Raw genomic sequence first — 6,953 nt, 5'->3', positions numbered from 1 at the left:
GTAGCTTTGTGCATTATCAAAAACAAACAAACAAATACATTAACGTGCTGCTGATTAATTCTAAATAGGTTGCATATAGGAAAAGTGAATTCTTCCTATCTTATTTCTTCTCGCGAGTTGAGCTTTCCAATAGTTTGTTTGTTTTGTTTGTTTTTTTGAATTTCGCGCAAAGCTACACGAGGGCTATCTGCGCTAGCCGTCCCTAATTTAGCAGTGTAAGACTAGAGGGAAGGCAGCTAGTCATCACCACCCACCGCCAACTCTTGGGCTACTTATTTACCAACGAATAGTGGGATTGACCGTCACATTATAACGCCCCCACGGCTGAAAGGGCGAGGCATGTTTGGTGTGAAGAGGATTTGAACCCGCGACCCTCAGATTGCGAGTCGAGCGCCCTAACCACCTGGCCATGCCGGGCCTACTTAATAATGATCATAGCCAATCAAATATAATGTTTAAACTTTATTACTTATCATGATTAGAATGCATTGTTTAATCAGTTGGGTAGCCTCGCTGTTAACGATCTTTATGGCACTGGGAGTGTGATTACGAATTAACTGAAATATCCTAGTATTGAGATAAAATATTATTTAAATAAGTTTTTTAACATTTCTGAGGTGACACCGAAAGCAGTAGTACATCCCCAAGAAGTTTCAAGCACCTTAATGAAGAAAATCTTGTAGGTGTTTATATAGATATATATCCAGGATATTCGTTTTAGTGGTTGAAAGGTGATTTTTTGGACGACTGTTTACAGGCCTGTCAGCTTTCCCGATATGGAGTCCTGTTCCCGATCTCTCGACATGCGACCAGGATCTACCGTTATCGACCTTTTTAAATAATTTAACAAAAATAACAGAGTTGCAAAATTCAACTTCACAGAGTGCCAACCAGGATTAAGTAAATATTTACTGTGTGACATTGTTATACTTTGTTGTGTTATACTGTCTGCTTGTTGTACCACATTCCAACGCATCGAGTGATAGGACATTTTCAATGGTGAGAAAGATCGTAACAGAGAACAGTATGTGCCCTTTTAAACTTCAAGTTTAACTTAGATTCCTCAGCCAGTAAGTACATGCCAGCAAGCAGGTACTGAAAGGTGTCAAAAGTGCTATATAATAATATAACAAGAACACTAATCAGGATATGTTTTTTTATTTTCCAATTCTTACAATAAAAACGCAGAACAATATCAGCAGATGACTGTGATTCTCTTACTTTATAAGCCCACTGTAAATAAAAAAAGCACAAAAAACATCATTTCAATCTTATAAATGTAAACATATGTCTGAAGTTCCACAGAATGCATAAAAAATGCACCTTTTTTTCTCTAAATTTTCTGGAGAAGTATGCTCTCCCCCGGGGGGGGGGGACGCTACTCGTTGTTGCAATGCCTCCAATAAAAAGTCTCCCGATTTGGCACCTTTCAGTGTTGACGGGTATATACTGTTAATTGTTGTGGATACTAAAGTTCACAACTTTCTGTGTACTCCCATATAGGGCGTGACTTTCGAATAACTGTATGATACTAGTCATATTACACTAAGTCATAAGTATACATGTTCATTAAGAAATAAATAGCTGGTTTCCGACATGCTCTCGATATCAGAAACTTATTATATTTCAATCAGTTTTAAAAATACAAATTCTGCAGACTTTCATAATCTCATCTCCTAAGCGAATTTAAATATATATATATCAAGAATACTGTGACACAGCTGAAGCCTCATTAAAGTAAAACTTATGTATCAACAACAATGGTAATAATCAACGATTAAAATAAATTAATATTTTCATACACATACGAATGTTCTTAATATTGTAGTTGAGATTCGTGGACTGTTGGGGATTCTACTGTTAGATTACAAAAGACTAAATTATTGCTTTGAATATCATGAATAGTCTTCAGGCGTAGCTTTTATTTCACAGAGCTTGCGTTGCAGCTGCTAAACAAAATTAATATCAGGAACTGTTTTTAATTTTTTAATGACTGCATCACCGTCTTCCTGTTTTAAATTATTTTCAGTTGCAACAAAATATGTGGATCAGCTAGTATTTAAAGTATCAGTTAAAGAATTTCAATTCACATATTTGTGTTATTTAAAGTGTACGCAATAGTAAAAACTTATTAAGAGCAGAGTATTTGTTTTCCTCATTAAAATTCTCTCGCCTTTTTCCGAGAGTTGTGCTTCCGTAAAATAACTGCTATCTTCTTGGTCTAACATCTGTCCAGCGCTAGGAAGAGAGGTTGAAAATTATATACCAGGTGGGCCAGAATTATAACAATGTAATAACTTGCTCTCCACTAACTCTGCATCTCCTTCGACATGCGGCACGTGGCCGCTGTCGCTCGGTGCCTTTCAAACTTAAACGATCGCGTGCTTCTTTTGTCAGAAGCACAAAAGCCACGTGCCCTGCACGCAGCAGATGTTACTGCAGCCTGATGGACTGTCTTAGCAGCTGAAGGTGATTGTAAGTGCTTGCGCGCGACTAACGGCTGGTCCGCGGTATACATAAGGGCAAGATCTTTCGGCTTGTCTCCAATTTTAGCGAAGCTAGCTGTTGGTGCACATGAGCGTTGCTTGTAGTATTAGGAGACACACCAAACACTGAAGATGGGTCAGAGTGGTAGTTGTATGGATCAAGATATCGTAAGTATATGTGTTATAAGATCATTTTTGTATTAAGATTTTAAGAACCCTTAACCAGTTTCATTGCGACAATTGTTTAGACAAAAAATGTGAACTTTATGTTAGGTTTTCGGTTTTTAAAATCCAAATTTGTGTAATTATTTTTAGGCATGCCCAATTTTTAGTTTTCTATTCATATGATGTAACTTAACTTTTAATGCACTAATGTTTTAAATTAACCTGTTTAATACGAAGTTTCATATATATCGAATTAAAAAGTGTTTTTGCTAAGAGTTGTAATTATTGAATCTGTAATAAACACTACTTAATTATCCTATTAAACGTTACATATATATATCTACTTATAAGTTCTCACCATGTATGCAAAATTATTTCTAGCAAAACTCCAGCTGCATATTTTCTCATTTTTCTGCCCGTTGATAGAAAATTAAAATAATACAGATGTCTTTTAAAGTTTAAGCTTATTGATTAGAAGTTGTATTAAGTAAATTTATGTGCTTGTTTTCTATAAATTTAATAGAAAGAAATTCTGTGAAACCTGTCGTTTTTCTAGATTTTTCTAATTTCAAATAAAATCATAATACATCTCTTAAACCTGTTTGCTTTCCAAACCATAATATTTTTAAGGTTATTATTATAATTTACCTTACCATTTCATATCTATTGGTTCAAAAATCTTGAAGTTCAATTGCATTTATTCATATTCAACAAATCGTGATTTATATAATGGGTAATTACTCTCATCTTTATTTGTAGTGTCTTAGAGAGTTGACGACGTATTTTACTCGTCGCATACACGAAATATCTGTATTCTCGTCACTTGGATAAGTTATTTCTTTTATACTGATCTACTATAATAATAGCGAAAACGTGCGTTGAAAGAGTTCTATATGCGTCAAAGGAAGGACGTTTCTTACGTATTTATAAACAAAAGGGAATCCTCAATAGCCGCGGCACTTGAAGTTCGTTTTTGTAGAATTAGAGTAAATCAATCTACGAGACCTTTGTTTCCCTTTTTATTAGCCATATTTTTGTGCGCCAGCAATACCAAGCGTGGGGCGCGCGTATACCCGATTCGATTTTATTACTCATAAGCCTACCCTCAAATTTAAATTCTTTACGCAGGGTTAGAATAAATTAATCTATGAGACCTTGAGCGTGTTAAGTACATAAATCGAAAGAGTTTGACCTCCTGAGTCAAAAACCTGTAATTAAGATCTCAAATCGGTCAAGAGATGACGGAGCTATGAGCTAAAACTTTGTGCTTGAAAAAAAACAAAAATATCAGCCATTCTATGAGCCGTTATGCCACGGCTAAAAAACCGGAAGTTATTCAACGGTCTTTCAGGTAACTTTTTTGTAGCTTGAAAGCAGGGATTTTCAAACAATATGTGAGCTAAAGCATTGTGAGAGTTGTGAATAGCATAACCGTTACCCGGATTGAATTTAGCAGATACGCTCCATTTCTATATATATATATATATATATATATATATGCAGCGTTTCGTGATTACCGTTATGAAGTGTATGTATTTGATGAACATGTCTTATCGTCTGGAGGCTTTCCATAGAATATACTCTAGACTACAGTTTCTGCATCATGGTATTATTGAATTAAAGTTAAGCTACTCATAAAATGAAAGAACAAACAAACATCTAAAGCACTCTGAAAAACGCTTCTTAATGAAGTCTCTTAAAATTAAATTTCCAGGTGCATCACATACTACCCCCAGTGGCTTATTAACAACTGTTAAGGCTAAAATGTATACAGTAACTTGCATATCTCTTTAATTACAAATATATTGTTGTAGCGTAGTGAAAATAATTTAACGTTCAGGTTATTTCGTTCTTTAACGTTATGTATTAGTATATTATAACATTGAAGTTGAACACTGTTGTAAGCCTAAATTTTCAGCCACGCTAACTGTACTAAGAAACGTAAATAAAAATTAACTTGCTGGCCCAACGTAGCCCTATTGAAAACATTGAGAACAACTTTCTTTTATCCAAACTAACTCTGCTATTACTAACTTTTTACTTCACAGAATGTTGTATTTATAACCTACGTTCAAACTGCTTGAACAAATCTTGAGGTCAGATAAAAACCTTCTAGTAATGCGCACTCTAGCCAACAAATAAATCACATTAACAATATATATTTCACAAGAATGTATACATATTTATGTTAGTCAAACGACATAGCGATAATGAAAATGAAAACTAAGTTTTAAACACAGCTTGACTCGGTAACAGAAGCTAAAAGTTGAGAATTTTCAGCTACTTAGAAATATTTCAAGTATAAATAAAAAATACATTGAATATATTCTTTCTCTTGTAGGAGACGTGGCTTGACAGACAACTAAGAAGTGCTTGTTTATTGACTCTACCTTTAAACAATGGGAAAACCGAAAAACCAGAATTCAGACAAAAACAAAGTTTAGGTCCACTTCGTCGAAAACTAACCCGTCAATTTGGCTTGGAAAAGGATGGCGCTCTTTACGACTATATAAGAAAAATATCCACAAGATTGGACAATACGCCCCCCCTCTACCACGTGACACCTTCTGCTCAATCAGAAGGCTCTCCTTTTTACGAGTCTGTGAGCCATGGAGGCCACAAAAGTGACGGTCTCTTACGATCCCTTGATAAAGCTCGCGGATCGCTTCATAAAGATATAAGCTATGCTGCAGTGAACGTGTCTTCGCCTGGTTTAAAAGAATGCTCCGACTTACGACGAATGCCAAGTAAAACGTACTACGATACCATGAAGACATACGGGTCACCTTCAAAGCAAGAACAAATCACTCACCAATACGAGACTCATGCTTTTACTAAATATGCAACCATTAATAGTCAACAATCAAAAATTCCTTCACCAAATCTCAGTCAGCAAAAGAATCTCTGTGGTAAAGCAAATACTCAGGAAAACAGTAGAATTATTGCTGAACAGTCAGACAGATTACCAACTACTACAGTCGGTTCTCAGCATGGGAATTTCAAGTTACCAAAAACTGGTCATCGCACTATAATTTGTACCGACTGTGGCGAGTGTCTTCCAGAATCAGCATTATCTAAATACATTATTCCTCACCGTGCAGCATTTTCACAGAAACAGCGTCATCAGGGCACCCTTGTTTTAAAAGACAGCGATAATTTACACCGTATTGAAAAACACAGCGTGCAATCAAGAAACGTGTTACCAGACAGGACAAAAGTGGTTCCTTCAGTTGGTAGAGTTTATAATCACTCGACTCCAGACTCTTATTTTTCTATGTCAGATTCCTCGGTAAATTCAAAAATGTCTTTGGGCAATGAGGAGTCTTCTCATATCCCACAGAATAATGATATTACGGAACATCAACTTACAAACAACAAAATAATTCCATCTACTAGTAAGAAACTCCAAAGAAATTTAAGTAATGAAAAATTGAATGACACCATTGGCATTCAGCATTGGCTGCAGGACATCCAAGCACAAACAAAAGATGATTGCTTAAATACTCTACCCCTTGATCCTGGGATACTGGCGGCGCTAGTTGTCTGTAAATCTTTAGGTAAATTTTATGTTATATTTTCTCACAATATTTGTTTATAGCTTACAGTTATCTTAGGTTTATTATAATATTGTTAGAATAGTGTTCCTTAACAAAACTAAAATTATATGTCTTAAAGTTCTTTTAACTGCTGTTCTTGAAGAAAATCGCATGTCAATAGAAATACAGGGTAACAAAAAATAACAGTGTTAATTTTACATTCAATATAGTTATTAAAAAACAAAGACTTCAAAACTCTGCTGTATAAACTAGTACAATAAATACTTTGAAGGTAACAATAGTAAAGATAATGAAACAATGCTGCTGAAAAATAGTGCAAGTAATTATCACATTGATTAATATAATAAATAAAGTTCAAGAGGTAAAACGATGCCCGGATAATAAACTTCTTTCCTCTACTTTTATTTTAGACACCATCGTTACGCTGCAAGACAAGACTGATATAATTATGTCAGACTTTACATATGTTTTGAAAACAGTCGAAAACAACCAGTGGGAAAAATTCAGGTCCAGCGCTGTCCAGCTGTGTACTGACATCCGGGAGCTCTATCACACTGATGAGACTTCTACTTTAAATAAGGAACCTGGAATCATTAATGTGAGTATATATATATATATATATATATATATATATATATATATATATATATCTTTTTGTGTTGTTCTTCTTCTTACCTTACCTTTACTTTTATTTACTTACTACGTTCGTACCTAACTAACTAAACTTAAAAACGTAAAACTAACC

Source organism: Limulus polyphemus, unplaced genomic scaffold (genome assembly GCF_000517525.1).
Source record: "Limulus polyphemus unplaced genomic scaffold, Limulus_polyphemus-2.1.2 Scaffold21, whole genome shotgun sequence".
Lineage (NCBI taxonomy): Eukaryota > Metazoa > Arthropoda > Merostomata > Xiphosura > Limulidae > Limulus > Limulus polyphemus.
This window is presented reverse-complemented; position numbering follows the sequence as displayed.